Genomic DNA, 20,474 nt, shown 5'->3' with positions numbered 1-20,474 from the left:
TGTGTTCCCAGCCTTTCCACTGATATCCAGAGTACTAGTGAAGATTTATAAAGTCAAATTCAAGTAAACTTTATTGTCATTTACAACTACACACGTGTAGCCTAAACGAAATTTTGTAAATCAGCTCAATTCTTGAGATTACAAAGGAAAGTGAAACAACACATACAAGTAGAGGAAGAAACATAACTAACAAATACAATACTACTCCCAATACACACAGGAAAGAGCAGAGACATTTACCAACAGTCATATACAAAAAGAATAGCCTCTCCTGAGTTAAATTAACTACCCTATTTAAAGTAATACAAAACATACTACAGATTGAAATAGGTGTTATTCATCTAATATTGCACCTGAGTGAGTTAAATAATGCTGATAAATAAATAAATATTGCACTTACTTGGAATATATGTAAGTATATATTGCACAAATAAATAAAAACGGACTTATTATGTGTCCAGACCCCTGGGACCAGTGCCCGAGTTCAGAAATCTAATCACTGTAGGGTAGAAACAGTTACTGAAACTTGTAGCCCTGCGGCGGATGCTGCAATATCTCCTGCCTGTTGCCAGATGCTTAAACAGGAAATCTAACAAAGAAAATCTGCAAGATAACTGTGGTGATTCCTTTTTGGCCCAGGCGAATGTGGTTCTTCCTTCTTTTGCAATGGTCAGGACCCATTACCACAAGTTTTCTCACAAGCCATATCTACTCACACAAGATCAGGGATGTTTGACACACCCCATCCCCAATCAACTTCATTTGACTGCCTGGATGATAAGGTCTTAATTCTGTCATTAGTCACCTGTTTACTGAGTACATACAGCAAGTACTAATGGATGCAAGAAAGCTTGCTACTAAAAATCGTACATTAGCAAGTGGAAAAGGTTTTCTAATTGATGCCAACAACATAACTAGCATTCATTCAAGGCTTGTTTTTCTCAGGTTTTACAGAATGTTTGCCAATGGGCCATCCTCCTTCAATGCATTCTCAAGTAAAATGTTGTTGGAAGGGATTTTGCTTAAGAGGCCACCAAGAAAACTGGTGTACTCTCCTTGGGATCTTAATGTTGTGTTAGTGAAACTAACACTTGTTCCATTTGAACCAGCTAACTTGGCTGACTTGAGGCTCCTAACATGGGAGATGGTTTTACTGAGTACTCTGATCTCTGCAAGAAGGCTGTCTGATTTACAAGCTCTTATGGTGAGTCATCCCCTCTTATTTTCCACAGGGACAGGGATTGTTTGAGAACTAATCTTTCTTTTATGCCCAAAATGGTATCTGAGTTTACTTTAAGCCAAACTATCCATCTCCTGGTTTTCTTTCCTGATCCATAAAATGAGGGAGAAAGGATACTCCATACCTTGGATGTTCACAAGCAACTGAGGTATTATCTTGACAGAACTGACTCTTTCAGATCTTTGGATCAATTGTTCATTTCTTGTGAAGAAGATGGGACAACCTGTGTCAAAACACACTATTTCCAAATCATTGTCTAAGGCTATTAGATTTTGTTATCATTACAATAACAAAACAATTCCAGGCTGGGTCAAGGCCCTCTCTGCCAGAACCTTAGCCTCATCTATAGCTTTTTGGAAAGGGTTGGGTTCTGGAAGTATCGTGGAGGCTGCTACTTGGTCCTCTGTACATACTTTCACAAAGCACTATAAGTTAGATTCTTTTTCTAGGTCTAGTTCAAGCTTTGTTTTCTAAGACCATTCTACAGGGGCTTCTGGACATTTCTCCTTTTACCTTCTAAATGTAGAAAGCTATGGTAATCTATCCATATAGCTTAGGCTACTGCTGTGAGAGTGCATACCCTAGTTCCGTTCCTAATGTACAAAGGTCCCTACATACTTAAAATGGCTTTGTTTAAGTTGTTTTGTTGCAGCATTATACTTGCAATCATTCTTTCTTGGTCTTACTACAGCAAGAGGTTAGCAGTGCCCTGTACAGGCACAAATGTTCAGAAATTATATTTTATCTATAAAACTTCCCTTAGAGCTGAAACTTGTAACTGAGTATGGTTAAAACAAAGCCACTGTGCAGAGACAAGCTTACAACAGCTGATTTGCACATTAAGCAGCACTACTGTCAAATCTTAGCACAGTGTAACCTAGTTTAGTGCCAAACCCCAGAGACCACCCAAGGACCTCTGTATAACCTAATCCACAACCTACAGTAACCCTCACAAATACAGATCCTGGCAGCATGAATATGCAATTTCCAAATGGCTCCATAGCCAGCTTGGTAGATATGGGTATACTGAGACAATATAGCAGTTGTCTCATGTTCACAGACAACCATTTAAGCCTTAAAGAAACAAACACAGTATGACAGAGATGCACATACACAATTTCACTGGTGGCAAAATTCTTGCATACAAAGAATGTTGCCAAGAGCACACACATGACATCCACCACAAACATAGATCAACTTATACTGAAGCACTGAAAAGCAATCTTCCTAAACTTTAAAAACCTCCTAAGCCTATAAGCGGCAACACCTATTCTCAGCAATCTCTAAAGCACTCACCAAAAGCAACATCAAACACCACACATATGCCTACACCCAATGGAGCCCCAAGAGCAAAGCCCATAAGGCAAGCAAACATATTAGCCAGGACTGTTGTCATATGGGACTTCACTGTATGGCACACACAGATGCCCCACTCACCAGACTGAACAAAGAGAAAATAACAGTTAGTCAGTTATCTGGGACCAGGATCCACTAAGTTATGCATGCAGTTAGGTCGCTACAGCACAGGTACCAGTATGATTCTATCATAATCTATTTGGGTGTTAATGATCTGAGACATAATTCCATGGACAATATGAAGAGAGATATTGTTGATCTGTCTAAATATGTGTCTCAGGCAGGTATGTGCCTTGCATGGAGAGGCAATCTGCCTTCACCAAAGATTATGCCACTGTACGACAAAAGGTGATTCACTTCAATAATTGACTTAGTTTCGGGTAACTTTCCAGGGGGGATTCAATATTTGTCAGCATGGGAGGGTATGGTTAACAAACTATGCTGCTTTGTAAAGGATGGTCTGCACCTGTCTCCTCTAGGCTTCTGATTATTGGCTAAAACTTTATCCACCCCTCAGAAACCTTTTAGGGAATGACAAAACTGACAAACCTACTGACATAGCAAATAAAACCCAAAGCAAGCTAAAGGTGTTACTGCTAAGTGTTAGGAGCCTAAAAAAGAAACTCCACACCATACAAATTCTCCTCTTTCTGTAGAATATAGACACTGGTACCATTAGTCAGACATGGTTTCAATCCACAGAAAGCATTCCAGCAGTGCAAGGTTTCAGTGTCTTCCAAACATTTAGACCATCAGTTGCACAGACAGGGACAAAAGGTAGTGGAGTTTCAGTCTATATTAGCAGCAAGCATAACTCCATGTTGGCTAAACAGGATGATGTCCTTGAATTTATCCATGTGCAAATCACTGAAGACAAAGTCCCATAGAATATTCAAGCAAGCTATATGTCACCCTCAATGTCCTTGATTCCCACAGCTCATGCATGTACCTACTGCAGACACCATTAAACAAAATACCATATTCATGGAAGACTTTAACCACCCATCTATAGAGTAGAAAACATACACTGCCTTATACTCATAGGCACAGCAACTCCTGGACTTTATTAACACAGATACCCTTGACCAGATAGTGCTCACACTCACCAGACGCGCAAACATACTGGACCAAGTACTCACCAATATGGGAGAGTGTTAGACCCCAATGTCAAGTCTTCACTGGTGGGATCAGACCACAAAGTTGTCTCCTTCAAAATAAAACTCAACTTGGCAACCGCAACAAACTCTGTGATGGTTAGCAACAATTGCAAAGCAAACTACATCCTATTAAGCAATAGTTTGTCAAAATTCATTGCCCCTCCCAACCCTACGTTCACAGCAACCTATGCCAAATTGTTTACATAGACTCTGTACAACCATGTAAATGGGCTGTACAGGGGCTGTGTGCCTACAAGATGCAAACCAAAGCAAACTGTAAAAACAAATCACACTGGTGGAATCCTAACCTTAATACAGTGGTTAACAACAGGACAAAAAGTAATGACTAAAATCAGGAAGAGCAACTCCCACAATGATAGGAAAGCTCTATTTAAGCTTAACTAAGAGAACTCATTAAGTCCAACAAGGCTAATTATGAGGTCAAGATAGCCTCACAGGCTGAAAACCATCACAAGGCTTTCTACAGCTATGTCCAGAACCTCAAAGGCAGCACACATTAGTGTGTTGAACTGGTGATCAATGGTGCCATCTTCACTGTGTAGAGCGGCATAGAGAATTTGCTGTCGGACAAATTCAGCTCAAACTTCACCCCCCAGTCCCTACATGAAATACCTACTAGCATAACCACCCCAACTATGAGCATGGAGCAGGTCCTGGTGGCACTCACTAACTCCAAAAACACAGACTCAATAGGCCCTGACAAAATTCCAGGATGCCTCCTAAATAACCTGAAACATGGCCTGTCAGGACCACTTGAATCGCTTGTCAACTATAGCCTCACAACAAGCTTTGTACTATGAGAATGGAGGACTGCATCAGTTATCCCACTTCACAAGGGTGGACCATCAACCTGTCTGAGAAACTACCGACCTATTAGTTTGACTAGTCGAATATGCAAAACCATGAAATAAATTATCATAGAAATGATCAACAAAGACATCGGTAACCTTCAGACACTGAGCCCAACCCCGTTTGGCTTTGTCATGTGAAGGTCATGCCTACTAAACCTGGTGGGCTTCATTAAGAAGGTCACCAAGGGAAAGGATGAGGGGAAAATGAGGAATAATGCCTACCTGGACCTCCATTAGGAGACTGGTCACCAGTGAGGAGCCTCAGGGCTCTGTGCTGGGACAGCTCATATTTAGCATCTACTTCCTCGAGGTAAAGGTTAATGTCAAGGGCTTTCGTCTGACTAAGTTTGCAGATGACTGCAAATTGGGAGCTATCATAGATTTCCCCAATTATACAAACATCTTGCAAGAGGGTTTAACACAGACAAATGACTGCACCCAAATTCATGGATTAAAACTTAATGCTAAGAAATGCATTATAGTGCATTTTGGGAAAACTGTCAGCCAGGCTAATTACTTCATTGATAAGACATCCCTAAGATTTGATCCGGTAGTTAGAAATCTGGGAACATATGTCAACAGTAATCTGGCCTTTGACCAACATCTGGGCAAGGTAGTAAGAAAATCATTCTATTTTGCCCAACTTATATGTAAGAGCATGACATCCAGGTCCAAGGAAATTATTGAGCCACTTTATTGGTTCCTTATCAGACTCATCATTAAGTATAATGCCCCCTTCGACCTGTACCTGTATGCAACAGTTGGAACATCCACAAAGGTTCCTTCCTAGGAGAATGTAGGATATAAACACATTGCCCTAAGGTATATGGATTCAACTCATTACAGCCGAGTGATGTCTACAGGTGTTTCTGCAGTTCCCTCCTACTGCTCCTCTAGGCGTCAAATATTGCCTGTTCATATTTGCATTAATAATTCCAAAACCATGCTACACACAAGGTATCAGAATATTTTATCTTAAAGCATATATGATGGCAAACACAATTGTGTTGATATATGACCTCTGTCAATAAGTATTTGTTAGAACTGTAAGGTGATAACTTCATTTTTTAAAGGCTGAAGCCACACCCACTGGGAGGTAAAGGTACATATTCAAAAGAGCTCTAAAGGAGGGAATGAGTTAAAGCCCTATCTCTGTACTTGGTCTGGTACAGGTTAATGAGAGGTGATCTATGCCTGGCATACAAGGCATCCTTGGATTCAGCTCTGATGGACCTTTTGTACATCTGCAAAGTTTACAGCATCAGAACCACTAGATCCAATGATTTAAATTTTGCATGGGACATAAATAAGACATGTTGATGAGACAGATATGTGTCTCAGAAGATCCTCATGCTCTGGAACAGGCTTCCCATCCATTTGAAGCCCTAACCCTTTTTAAGCGTAGCCTTGACCAATGGATGGGCAATTGGAAATTCATCCTGGGTCTGGCCTATATGTCTCTGATAGACAGAGGCAGACAGTAATGCCCAAACTATCATACCTTTGCCATAACCTATATAATTTCCCAACTAACATACCCCTCCTAATAAACACCCAAGATACACAGGGACATAATTGGGTTAGATTGCACGCCTAGGCTTATAAAGGCCCTGGTGGTCATTAGGCTAGTATATACCTATGAACCTATAGTTAATGGGGCCATTGCTTTTCTTAGGAAAATATATTTTTGTTTTTTACTGTGCCTTCTTTTGTCATTTTTGCAACGGTGTTGTGTGTGTCATATGTGTTTGCATGTTAGAATGTGGTATGTACATGAAGGTAGCACATTGGTGCAGTCACATTGGTGCAGTGCTGCTCCTATGCAGCCTCCTGTGCCATGTGATGAACATTGTATTTGCATGTGGAGTGCTCTGGAACATCAAATTGAAGTGATTGTCTATTGCCAAGCAACTCCTTGTCATTGTGAATTGAGAGTACCAAATAAAGTTCAGGAACCCTTAGTACCGGACACATATATACACACATGTATGCACTCACACATATACACACTACACCATTGGCATGCTCAGAGCATGTTGTTGTGCTCCTGTATGTTTGTGTAAAGTATGTGTCCTATGTCTGTATCAGGGGAAGTCCTGGGTGGTTTATGGGTTAGGCTTCAGAAATCTCACTGCCACAGCCTGGATTTGATTCCCACACAGGGAAGCTTCAATACATTCTAGGATGGCTTTGATGGTCTAGCGGTTAGAATTCCTGGTTTTCCCCAGGTGGCCCAGGGCTGACTTCCCATATGGTAATGGGCAACTCTAACCCTGTCCCTGTACTCAGCCTCTTAAAGACCACTGAGGAGTGATCCATACCTAACCTACAAGGCATTCTCTCATCTAGCCCTGATGGATCTGCCATGCATTTGCAAAACAAATGCAACAGAATTACCTGATCTAAGGATTTAAACCTCATCTGTGACATAAACAAAACATGTTGGGGGGACAGGGATGTGTCTCAGAGATTACCCCTTCTCTGGAACAGACTTCAAATTCATGTGAAGCAGATCTCTTCCCCAAGTCTATTCAAACACAGTTTAGAACAATAGATGGGAAATCACAAATTCACCCCTGGTTTGTTGCCTGTGTCCCTTATGGACAGAGGCAGCTTGCAGATGCCCTAAGGCATTGGCATATACCAAAGCCATTCTAGTCCTTGGGCACTGATAATTGGGAATGTTTGGGCAAGAATAGCTAGAGTTCAAAAGGCTCAAGGGCCATTAGGTAAGTAACCTTCTTTGATCCTATGTTATCTCCTTGTGTGATGTTAACTACTTATACTGCAAGTGCAGTGACTGGATGCCGATCATACCTAGCGCTGCTGTAGTGTGCATCATGTTGCATAGTCTCAAATGTGCAGATTTTCACAGGATATCCAGATTTTTACCTCATATTTTGAGGGTTTCCAGAAATTCACTGAAAACTGAAGTCATTACATAATGATACACATTTGAGTTTCAGACATCATATCCTTGTGAAAATACATGCTAACACAAATTCTGTTATTTTAGCAATTTTCTAAATTCATAAGAGCAACATTTAAAGTCTGTCCCTGGCCCTCCCATTATTTTAGGCTTTGTCCAGATTTCTTATGCTAAGAGTTTGAGAGGTATGTAGATTGCTGTTCCTACTTATGGTGCTACTGAAAGTATCACCTGAACAGGGGGCATGTCCACTTTCTGTTATGGACACTAGCTCATTTTGTGTTGCTAATATTTATTGCTCTTCTATCTGTTCACAGATGGTGACATATGGAGTCAGGCCTATATCACTTCATCAATCTGAAATGCCGTTTATCAAATTCCACTCATGTGTGGGGCTGCCCTCACCCCATTAATTATACATACCAACTCCAAGATCACACCACAGTGGGGAAAGGGCACATTTCCTGATCCTCATTGTACTTGTACTGTGATCGCAGTATTAACAGTTCGACAAACAGCATGTTTGATAGAAGTGCACTAAAAATGGCATTCATTGAATTGATTTTTCACTAAACTGATAGGGACCCTATGAAGTCATGGGTTCAGCTTTTCCTGCACCGATGGATATGTGTATGTATGTATGATGAATATACATGTGTAAATATATATATATATATATATATATATATATATATATATATATATATCCATACACACACACACACACATACACACACACACACACACACACACACACACACACACACACACACACACACACACACACACACACACACACACACACACACACACACATATATATATATATATATATATATAGAGAGAGAGAGATTTTTTTTGTATGTTTATAATAGCCTTCCTCTGTCGATGTCCAAATGTCCACCATCAGTCTGACAGATGAGGGATACAGCCACTGTCTGCTCAGCATGAAGCATTCTGTGTTTCAGTTAATTGTACCAGTGCATTGCATTGGCATTTATGAACCTTTGTGAACCAAATCACAGTGTGGTCTGGCTGCTGTTTGGGACTCTGTATAGGCTGGCCAGTATGTACTTCTATACATAGTTCTCCAAATGCTTGTGTCTGATTCATATTTTGTGCGGTATGCATACTTCAGAACACACTGCCTTTTCTGAAGTATGTGTTTATATCATGCATCCTGGTATTCTCTTCATTTCCCTATGTACTGTACCATGGTATTCTCTTCATTTCCCTGTGTCCTGTACCCTGGTGTTCTCATTTCCCTGTGTCCTGTACCCTGGTATTCTCTTCATTTCCCTGTGTCCTGTACCTGGTATTCTCTTCATTTCCCTGTGTCCTGTACCCTGGTATTCTCTTCATTTCCCTGTGTCCTGTACCCTGGTATTCTCTTCATTTCCCTGTGTCCTGTACCCTGGTATTCTCTTCATTTCCCTGGGTCCTGTACCCTGGTATTCTCTTCATTTCCCTGTGTCCTGTACCCTGGTATTCTCTTCATTTCCCTGTGTCCTGTACCTGGTATTCTCTTCATTTCCCTATGTCCTGTACCCTGGTATTCTCTTCATTTCTTATGTCCTGTACCCTGGTATTCTCTTCATTTCCCTATGTCCTGTACCCTGGTATTCTCTTCATTTCCCTGTGTCCTGTACCTGGTATTCTCTTCATTTCCCTGTGTCCTGTACCTGGTATTCTCTTCATTTCCCTATGTCCTGTACCCTGGTATTCTCTTCATTTCCCTGTGTCTTGTACCTGGTATTCTCTTCATTTCCCTATGTCCTGTACCCTGGTATTCTCTTCATTTCCCTGTGTCCTGTACCCTGGTATTCTCTTCATTTCCCTGTGTCCTGTACCCTGGTATTCTCTTCATTTCCCTATGTCCTGTACCCTGGTATTCTCTTCATTTCCCTGTGTCCTGTACCTGGTATTCTCTTCATTTCCCTGTGTCCTGTACCCTGGTATTCTCTTCATTTCCCTATGTCCTGTACCCTGGTATTCTCTTCATTTTGCTATGTCCTGTACCCTGGTATTCTCTTCATTTCCCTGTGTCCTGTACCCTGGTATTCTCTTCATTTCCCTATGTCCTGTACCCTGGTATTCTCTTCATTTCCCTATGTCCTGTACCTGGTATTCTCTTCATTTCCCTGTGTCCTGTACCTGGTATTCTCTTCATTTCTCTGTGTCCTGTAGCCTGGTATTCTCTTCATTTCCCTATGTCCTGTACCCTGGTATTCTCTTCATTTCCCTGTGTCCTGTACCCTGGTGTTCTCTTCATTTCCCTGTGTCCTGTACCCTGGTATTCTCTTCATTTCCCTGTGTCCTGTACCCTGGTATTCTCTTCATTTCCTGTGTCCTGTACCCTGGTATTCTCTTCATTTCCCTGTGTCCTGTACCTGGTATTCTCTTCATTTCCTTGTGTCCTGTACCTGGTATTCTCTTCATTTCCCTGTGTCCTGTACCCTGGTATTCTCTTCATTTCCCTACGTCCTGAACCCTGGTATTCTCTTCATTTCCCTGTGTCCTGTACCCTGGTATTCTCTTCATTTCCCTATGTCCTGTACCCTGGTATTCTCTTCATTTCCCTATGTCCTGTACCCTGGTATTCTCTTCATTTCCCTGTGTCCTGTACCCTGGTATTCTCTTCATTTCCTATGTCCTGTACCCTGGTATTCTCTTCATTTCCCTGTGTCCTGTACCCTGGTATTCTCTTCATTTCCCTGTGTCCTGTACCCTGGTATTCTCTTCATTTCTTATGTCCTGTACCCTGGTATTCTCTTCATTTCCCTGTGTCCTGTACCTGGTATTCTCTTCATTTCCCTGTGTCCTGTACCCTGGTATTCTCTTCATTTCGCTATGTCCTGTACCCTGGTATTCTCTTCATTTCCTTGTGTCCTGTACCCTGGTATTCTCTTCATTTCTTATGTCCTGTACCCTGGTATTCTCTTCATTTCCCTATGTCCTGTACCCTGGTATTCTCTTCATTTCCCTGTGTCCTGTACCTGGTATTCTCTTCATTTCCCTGTGTCCTGTACCCTGGTATTCTCTTCATTTCCCTGTGTCCTGTACCTGGTATTCTCTTCATTTCCCTGTGTCCTGTACCCTGGTGTTCTCTTCATATCCATATGTCCTGTTCCTGGTATTCTCTTCATTACCCTATGCCCTGTACCTTCATTTCCTGTGTCCTGTACCTGGTATTCTCTTCATTTCCTGTGTCCTGTACCCTGGTATTCTCTTCATTTCCTGTGTCCTGTACCCTGGTATTCTCTTCATTTCCTGTGTCCTGTACCCTGGTATTCTCTTCATTTCCTGTGTCCTGTACCTGGTATTCTCTTCATTTCCTGTGTCCTGTACCTGGTATTCTCTTCATTTCCTGTGTCCTGTACCCTGGTATTCTCTTCATTTCCTGTGTCCTGTACCTGGTATTCTCTTCATTTCCTGTGTCCTGTACCCTGGTATTCTCTTCATTTCCTGTGTCCTGTGCCCTGGTATTCTCTTCATTTCCTGTCCTGTGCCTGGTATTCTCTTCATTTCCTGTGTCCTGTACCTGGTATTCTCTTCATTTCCTGTGTCCTGTACCTGGTATTCTCTTCATTTCCTGTGTCCTGAACCCTGGTATTCTCTTCATTTCCCTATGTCCTGTACCTGGTATTCTCTTCATTTTCCTGTGTCCTGTGCCCTGGTGTTCTCTTCATTTCCGTGTGTCCTGTACCTGGTATTCTCTTCATTTCCCTGTGTCCTGTACCCTGGTATTCTCTTCATTTCCATACGTCCTGTACCTGGTATTCTCTTCATTTCCCTGTGTCCTGTACCTGGTATTCTCTTCATTTCTCTGTGTCCTGTACCTTGTATTCTCTTCATTTCGCTATGTCCTGTACCCTGGTATTCTCTTCATTTCCCTGTGTCCTGTACCTGGTATTCTCTTCATTTCCTGTGTCCTGTACCCTGGTATTCTCTTCATTTCCTGTGTCCTGTACCTGGTATTCTCTTCATTTCCTGTCCTGCCCTGGTATTCTCTTCATTTCCTGTGTCCTGGTATTCTCTTCATTTCCTGTGTCCTGTGCCCTGGTATTCTCTTCATTTCCTGTGTCCTGTACCCTGGTATTCTCTTCATTTCCTGTGTCCTGTTCCTGGTATTCTCTTCATTTCCCTGTGTCCTGTACCTGGTATTCTCTTCATTTCCTGTGTCCTGTACCTGGTATTCTCTTCATTTCCTGTGTCCTGTACCCTGGTATTCTCTTCATTTCCTGTGTCCTGTACCTGGTATTCTCTTCATTTCCATGTGTCCTGTACCTGGTATTCTCTTCATTTCCCTGTGTCCTGTACCTGGTATTCTCTTCATTTCCTGTGTCCTGTACCTGGTATTCTCTTCATTTCCTGTGTCCTGTACCTGGTATTCTCTTCATTTCCTGTGTCCTGTACCTGGTATTCTCTTCATTTCCTGTGTCCTGTACCTGGTATTCTCTTCATTTCCTGTGTCCTGTACCCTGGTATTCTCTTCATTTCCTGTGTCCTGTACCTGGTATTCTCTTCATTTCCTGTGTCCTGTACCCTGGTATTCTCTTCATTTCCTGTGTCCTGTACCTGGTATTCTCTTCATTTCCTGTGTCCTGTACCTGGTATTCTCTTCATTTCCTGTGTCCTGTACCTGGTATTCTCTTCATTTCCCTGTGTCCTGTACCCTGGTATTCTCTTCATTTCGCTATGTCCTGTACCCTGGTATTCTCTTCATTTCCTTGTGTCCTGTACCTGGTATTATCTTCATTTCCCTGTGTCCTGTACCCTGGTATTCTCTTCATTTCCTGTGTCCTGTACCTGGTATTCTCTTCATTTCCTGTGTCCTGTGCCTGGTATTCTCTTCATTTCCCTGTGTCCTGTACCCTGGTATTCTCTTCATTTCGCTATGTCCTGTACCCTGGTATTCTCTTCATTTCCTTGTGTCCTGTACCTGGTATTCTCTTCATTTCGCTGTGTCCTGTACCCTGGTATTCTCTTCATTTCCCTATGTCCTGTGCCCTGGTATTCTCTTCATTTCGCTGTGTCCTGTGCCCTGGTATTCTCTTCATTTCCTGTGTCCTGTGCCTGGTATTCTCTTCATTTCCCTGTGTCCTGTACCCTGGTATTCTCTTCATTTCCCTGTGTCCTGTGCCTGGTATTCTCTTCATTTCCTGTGTCCTGTGCCTGGTATTCTCTTCATTTCCTGTGTCCTGTACCCTGGTATTCTCTTCATTTCCTGTGTCCTGTGCCTGGTATTCTTCATTTCCTGTGTCCTGTACCTGGTATTCTCTTCATTTCCTTCTCTTCATTTCCTGTGTCCTGTGTCCTGTACCCTGGTATTCTCTTCATTTCCCTGTGTCCTGTACCCTGGTATTCTCTTCATTTCCCTGTGTCCTGTACCTGGTATTCTCTTCATTTCCCTGTGTCCTGTTCCTGATATTCTCTTCATTTCCCCGTGTCCTGTACCTGGTATTCTCTTCATTTCCTGTGTCCTGTGCCCTGGTATTCTCTTCATTTCCTGTGTCCTGTACCCTGGTATTCTCTTCATTTCCTGTGTCCTGTGCCTGGTATTCTCTTCATTTCCTGTGTCCTGTACCTGGTATTCTCTTCATTACCCTATGCCCTGTGCCCTGGTAGTCTCTTCATTTCCTGTGTCCTGTACCCTGGTATTCTCTTCATTTCCTGTGTCCTGTGCCTGGTATTCTCTTCATTTCCCTGTGTCCTGTGCCTGGTATTCTCTTCATTTCCTGTGTCCTGTACCCTGGTATTCTCTTCATTTCCCTGTGTCCTGTGCCCTGGTATTCTCTTCATTTCCTGTGTCCTGTACCTGGTATTCTCTTCATTTCCTGTGTCCTGTGCCCTGGCATTCTCTTCAATTCCTAGTGTCCTGTACCTGGTATTCTCTTCATTTCCCTGTGTCCTGTGCCCTGGTATTCTCTTCATTTCCTGTGTCCTGTACCCTGGTATTCTCTTCATTTCCTGTGTCCTGTGCCTGGTATTCTCTTCATTTCCTGTGTCCTGTACCTGGCATTCTCTTCATTTCCCTCCGTCCTGTACCTGGTATTCGCTTCATTTCCGGTTTCCTGTACCCTGGCATTCTCTTCATTTCCTAGTGTCCTGTACCTGGTATTCTCTTCATTTCCCTGTGTCCTGTACCTGGTATTCTCTTCATTTCCTGTGTCCTGTACCCTGGTATTCTCTTCATTTCCTGTGTCCTGTACCTGGTATTCTCTTCATTTCCTGTGTCCTGTACCTGGTATTCTCTTCATTTCCTGTGTCCTGTACCTGGTATTCTCTTCATTTCCTGTGTCCCAATATTCTCTTCATTTCCTGTGTCCTGTACCTGGTATTCTCTTCATTTCCTGTGTCCTGTGCCTGGTATTCTCTTCATTTCCTGTGTCCTGTACCCTGGTATTCTCTTCATTTCCTGTGTCCTGTGCCTGGTATTCTCTTCATTTCCTGTGTCCTGTACCCTGGTATTCTCTTCATTTCCTGTGTCCTGTACCTGGTATTCTCTTCATTTCCATTTCCTGTGTCCTGTGCCCTGGTATTCTCTTCATTTCCTGTGTCCTGTGCCCTGGTATTCTCTTCATTTCCTGTGTCCTGTGCCTGGTATTCTCTTCATTTCCTGTGTCCTGTGCCCTGGTATTCTCTTCATTTCCTGTGTCCTGTACCTGGTATTCTCTTCATTTCCTGTGTCCTGTACCTGGTATTCTCTTCATTTCCTGTGTCCTGTGCCTGGTATTCTCTTCATTTCCTGTGTCCTGTGCCTGGTATTCTCTTCATTTCCCTGTGTCCTGCCTGGTATTCTCTTCATTTCCTGTGTCCTGTGCCTGGTATTCTCTTCATTTCCTGTGTCCTGTACCCTGGTATTCTCTTCATTTCCTGTGTCCTGTGCCTGGTATTCTCTTCATTTCCTGTGTCCTGTACCTGGTATTCTCTTCATTTCCTGTGTCCTGTGCCTGGTATTCTCTTCATTTCCCTATGTCCTGTACCCTGGTATTCTCTTCATTTCCCTGTGTGCTGTACCTGTTATTCTCTTCATTTCCTGTGTCCTGTACCCTGATATTCTCTTCATTTCCTGTGTCCTGTGCCTGGTATTCTCTTCATTTCCTGTGTCCTGTACCCTGGTATTCTCTTCATTTCCTGTGTCCTGTACCCTGGTATTCTCTTCATTTCCTGTGTCCTGTGCCCTGGTATTCTCTTCATTTCCTGTGTCCTGTACCTGGTATTCTCTTCATTTCCCTGTGTCCTGTGCCTGGTATTCTCTTCATTTCCTGTGTCCTGTGCCCTGGTATTCTCTTCATTTCCCTGTGTCCTGTACCCTGGTATTCTCTTCATTTCCTGTGTCCTGTGCCCTGGTATTCTCTTCATTTCCTGTGTCCTGTACCCTGGTATTCTCTTCATTTCCTGTGTCCTGTGCCTGGTATTCTCTTCATTTCCTGTGTCCTGTACCCTGGTATTCTCTTCATTTCCTGTGTCCTGTACCTGGTATTCTCTTCATTTCCTGTGCACCAAACCCTGGTATTCTCTTCATTTCCTGTGTCCTGTGCCTGGTATTCTCTTCATTTCCTGTGTCCTGTACCCTGGTATTCTCTTCATTTCCTGTGTCCTGTACCTGGTATTCTCTTCATTTCCTGTGTCCTGTACCCTGGTATTCTCTTCATTTCCCTGTGTCCTGTGCCCTGGTATTCTCTTCATTTCCTGTGTCCTGTGCCTGGTATTCTCTTCATTTCCTGTGTCCTGTACCCTGGTATTCTCTTCATTTCCTGTGTCCTGTACCCTGGTATTCTCTTCATTTCCTGTGTCCTGTGCCCTGGTATTCTCTTCATTTCCTGTGTCCTGTGCCTGGTATTCTCTTCATTTCCTGTGTCCTGTGCCTGGTATTCTCTTCATTTCCTGTGTCCTGTGCCCTGGTATTCTCTTCATTTCCTGTGTCCTGTACCTGGTATTCTCTTCATTTCCTGTGTCCTGGTATTCTCTTCATTTCCTGTGTCCTGTGCCCTGGTATTCTCTTCATTTCCTGTGTCCTGTACCTGGTATTCTCTTCATTTCCTGTGTCCTGTGCCTGGTATTCTCTTCATTTCACTGTGTCCTGTACCTGGTATTCTCTTCATTTCCCTATGTCCTGTACCTGGTATTCTCTTCATTTCCCTATGTCCTGTACCTGGCATTCTCTTCATTTCCTAGTGTCCTGTACCTGGTATTCTCTTCATTTCCCTGTGTCCTGTACCTGGTATTCTCTTCATTTCCCTGTGTCCTGTACCCTGGTATTCTCTTCATTTCGCTATGTCCTGTACCCTGGTATTCTCTTCATTTCCCTGTGTCCTGTACCTGGTATTCTCTTCATTTCCCTGTGTCCTGTACCCTGGTATTCTCTTCATTTCCCTGTGTCCTGTACCTGGTATTCTCTTCATTTCCCTGTGTCCTGTACCCTGGTATTCTCTTCATTTCCCTGTGTCCTGTACCTGGTATTCTCTTCATTTCCCTATGTCCTGTACCTGGTATTCTCTTTATTTCCCTATGTCCTGTACCTGGTATTCTCTTCATTTCCCTGTGTCCTGTACCCTGGTATTCTCTTCATTTCCCTGTGTCCTGTACCCTGGTATTCTCTTCATTTCCCTGTGTCCTGTGCCTGGTATTCTCTTCATTTCATGTGTCCTGTACCTGGTATTGTCTTCATTTCGGTAGGTCCTGTACCCAGCTATGCTCTTAATTTCCCTGTGTCCTGTGCCTGGTGTTCTCTTCATTTCCTTGCGTCCTCTACCCTGGTATTCTCTCCATTTCCCTGTGTCCTGTTCCTGGTATTCTCTTCATGCCCCTGTGTCCTGTACCCTGGTATTCTCTTCATTTCCCTGTGTCCTGTACCCTGGTATTCTCTTCATTTCCTGTGTCCTGTGCCCTGGTATTCTCTTCATTTCCCTGTGTCCTGTGCCCTGGTATTCTCTTCATTTCCTGTGTCCTGTACCTGGTATTCTCTTCATTTCCTGTGTCCTGTGCCTGGTATTCTCTTCATTTCCTGTGTCCTGTGCCTGGTATTCTCTTCATTTCCTGTGTCCTGTGCCTGGTATTCTCTTCATTTCCCTGTGTCCTGTGCCTGGTATTCTCTTCATTTCCTGTGTCCTGTACCTGGTATTCTCTTCATTTCCCTATGTCCTGTACCTGGTATTCTCTTCATTTCCCTATGTCCTGTACCCTGGTATTCTCTTCATTTCCCTGTGTCCTGTACCTGGTATTCTCTTAATTTCCCTGTGTCCTGTACCTGATATTCTCTTCATTTCATTGTGTCCTGTACCTGGTATTCTCTTCATGTGCCTGTGTCCTGTGCCTGGTATTCTCTTCATTTCCCTGTGTCCTGTGCCTGGTATTCTCTTCATTTCCTGTGTCCTGTACCCTGGTATTCTCTTCATTTCCTGTGTCCTGTGCCTGGTATTCTCTTCATTTCCGTGTGTCCTGTGCCTGGTATTCTCTTCATTTCCCTGTGTCCTGTACCCTGGTATTCTCTTCATTTCCCTGTGTCCTGTACCCTGGTATTCTCTTCATTTCCCTGTGTCCTGTACCCTGGTATTCTCTTCATTTCCATGTGTCCTGTACCTGGTATTGTCTTCATTTCCTGTGTCCTGTGCCTGGTATTCTCTTCATTTCCTGTGTCCTGTGCCTGGTATTCTCTTCATTTCCTGTGTCCTGTACCTGGTATTCTCTTCATTTCCTGTGTCCTGTACCTGGTATTCTCTTCATTTCCTGTGTCCTGTGCCTGGTATTCTCTTCATTTCCTGTGTCCTGTGCCCTGGTATTCTCTTCATTTCCTGTGTCCTGTACCCTAGTATTGTCTTCATTTCACTATGTCCTGTGCCTTGGTATTCTCTTCATTTCCCTGTGTCCTGTACCCTGGTATTCTCTTCATTTCCCTGTGTCCTGTACCCTGGTATTCTCTTCATTTCCCTGTGTCCTGTACCCTGGTATTCTCTTCATTTCCCTGTGTCCTGTACCCTGGTATTCTCTTCATTTCTTATGTCCTGTACCCTGGTATTCTCTTCATTTCCCTGTGTCCTGTACCTGGTATTCTCTTCATTTCCCTGTGTCCTGTACCCTGGTATTCTCTTCATTTCCCTGTGTCCTGTACCCTGGTATTCTCTTCATTTCCCTGTGTCCTGTACCCTGGTATTCTCTTCATTTCCCTGTGTCCTGTACCCTGGTATTCTCTTCATTTCCCTATGTCCTGTACCCAGCTATTCTCTTAATTTCCCTGTGTCCTGTTCCTGATATTCTCTTCATTTCATTGTGTCCTGTACCTGGTATTCTCTTCATGTGCCTGTGTCCTGTAGCCTGGTATACTCTTCATTTCCTGTGTCCTGGTATTCTCTTCATTTCCTGTGTCCTGTCTCTTCATTTCCCTGTGTCCTGTACCTGGTATTCTCTTCATTTCCCTGTGTCCTGTTCCTGATATTCTCTTCATTTCATTGTGACCTGTACCTGGTATTCTCTTCATGTGCCTGTGTCCTTCACCCTGGTGTTCTCTTCATTTCCATATGTCCTGTTCCTGGTATTCTCTTCATTTCCTGTGTCCTGTACCTGGTATTCTCTTCATTTCCTGTGTCCTGTGCCTGGTATTCTCTTCATTTCCTGTCCTGTGCCTGGTATTCTCTTCATTTCCTGTGTCCTGTACCTGGTATTCTCTTCATTTCCCTCTGTCCTGTACCCTGGTATTCTCTTCATTTCCCTGTGTCCTGTACCTGGTATTCTCTTCATTTCCCTCTGTCCTGTACCCTGGTATTCTCTTCATTTCCTGTGTCCTGTGCCCTGGTATTCTCTTCATTTCCCTGTGTCCTGTACCTGGTATTCTCTTCATTTCCCTGTGTCCTGTACCTGGTATTCTCTTCATTTTTCTGTATCCTGTAGCCTGGTATTCTCTTCATTTCCCTATGTTCTGAACCCTGGTATTCTCTTCATTTCCCTGTGTCCTGTACCTGGTATTCTCTTCATTTCCTGTGTCCTGTGCCCTGGTATTCTCTTCATTTCCTGTGTCCTGTACGCTGGTATTCTCTGCATTTCCCGGTGTTCTGAGCCCTGTTATTCTCTTCATTTCCTGTGTCCTGTGCCCTGGTATTCTCTTCATTTCCTGTGTCCTGTACCTGGTATTCTCTTCATTTCCTGTGTCCTGTGCCTGGTATTCTCTTCATTTCCTGTGTCCTGTGCCCTGGTATTCTCTTCATTTCCCTGTCCTGTGCCTGGTGATTCTCTTCATTTCCTGTGTCCTGTGCCTGGTATTCTCTTCATTTCCTGTGTCCTGTGCCTGGTATTCTCTTCATTTCCTGTGTCCTGTGCCTGGTATTCTCTTCATTTCCTGTGTCCTGTGCCTGGTATTCTCTTCATTTCCTGTGTCCTGTGCCCTGGTATTCTCTTCATTTCCCTGTGTCCTGTGCCTGGTATTCTCTTCATTTCCCTATGTCCTGTACCCTGGTATTCTCTTCATTTCCCTGTGTCCTGTACCTGGTATTCTCTTCATTTCCCTGTGTCCTGTACTCTGGTGTTCTCTTCATTTCCCTGTGTCCTGTACCTGGTATTCTCTTCATTTCCTGTGTCCTGTACTCTGGTGTTCTCTTCATTTCCCTGTGTCCTGTACCTGGTATTCTCTTCATTTCCCTATGTCCTGTACCCAGCTATTCTCTTAATTTCCCTGTGTCCTGTTCCTGATATTCTCTTCATTTCATTGTGTCCTGTACCTGGTATTCTCTTCATGTGCCTGTGTCCTTCACCCTGGTGTTCTCTTCATTTCCATATGTCCTGTTCCTGGTATTCTCTTCATTTCCCTGTGTCCTGTACCTGGTATTCTCTTCATTTTCCTGTGTCCTGCACCCTGGTATTCTCTTCATTTCCCTGTGTCCTGTACCTGGTATTCTCTTCATTTCCCTGTGTCCTGTACCCTGGTATTCTCTTCATTTCCCTGTGTCCTGTACCTGGTATTCTCTTCATTTCCCTATGTCCTGTACCCTGGTATTCTCTTCATTTCCCTGTGTCCTGTACCTGGTATTCTCTTCATTTCCCTGTGTCCTGTACCCTGGTATTCTCTTCATTTTCCTGTGTCCTGTACCTGGTATTCTCTTCATTTCCCTGTGTCCTGTACCTGGTATTCTCTTCATTTCCCTGTGTCCTGTACCTGGTATTCTCTTCTTTTGCCTGTGTCCTGCACCCTGGGGTTCTCTTCATTTCCATATGTCCTGTTCCTGGTATTCTCTTCATTTCCCTGTGTCCTGTACCTGGTATTCTCTTCATTTCCCTGTGTCCTGTTCCTGATATTCTCTTCATTTCCCTGTGTCCTGTACCTGGTATTCTCTTCATTTGCCTGTGTCCTGCACCCTGGTATTCTCTTCATTTCACTGTGTCCTGTTCCCTGGTATTCTCTTCATTTTTCTGTGTCCTGTACCTGGTATTCTCTTCATTTCCATGGGTCCTGTACCCTGGTATTCTCTTCCTTTCCCTGTGTCCTGTACCCTGGTGTTCTCTTCATTTCCATAAGTCCTGTTCCTGGTATTCTCTTCATTTCCTGTCCTGTTGCCTGGTATTCTCTTCATTTCCTGTGTCCTGTGCCCTGGTATTCTCTTCATTTCCTGTGTCCTGGTATTCTCTTCATTTCCCTGTGTCCTGTACCTGGTATTCTCTTCATTTCCCTATGTCCTGTACCCAGCTATTCTCTTAATTTCCCTGTGTCCTGTTCCTGATATTCTCTTCATTTCATTGTGACCTGTACCTGGTATTCTCTTCATTTGCCTGTGTCCTGCACCTGGTATTCTCTTCATTTCCTGTGTCCTGTGCCTGGTATTCTCTTAATTTCCGTGTGTCCTGTACCCTGGTATTCTCTTCATTTCCTGTGTCCTGTACCCTGGTATTCTCTTCATTTCCCTGTGTCCTGTACCTGGTATTCTCTTCAT

The 20,474-nt window shown here is 43.4% G+C and overlaps 1 protein-coding gene across 3 annotated transcripts in view; it reads right to left on the bottom strand.

The window, feature by feature from the left end:
• The window catches only part of ARHGAP24 (Rho GTPase activating protein 24), a 2,476,452-nt gene that overhangs the window by 1,650,294 nt on the left and 805,684 nt on the right, over positions 1-20,474 (bottom strand). The gene's annotated exons all lie outside the window — the stretch shown is intronic.

This window comes from Protopterus annectens, chromosome 17.part0, assembly GCF_019279795.1.
Source record: "Protopterus annectens isolate FY-2018-M chromosome 17.part0, PAN1.0, whole genome shotgun sequence".
NCBI classification, from domain to species: domain Eukaryota; kingdom Metazoa; phylum Chordata; order Ceratodontiformes; family Protopteridae; genus Protopterus; species Protopterus annectens.
The sequence above is the reverse complement of the archived record's forward strand: the minus strand, read 5'-3'. Positions and strand labels throughout refer to the sequence as shown.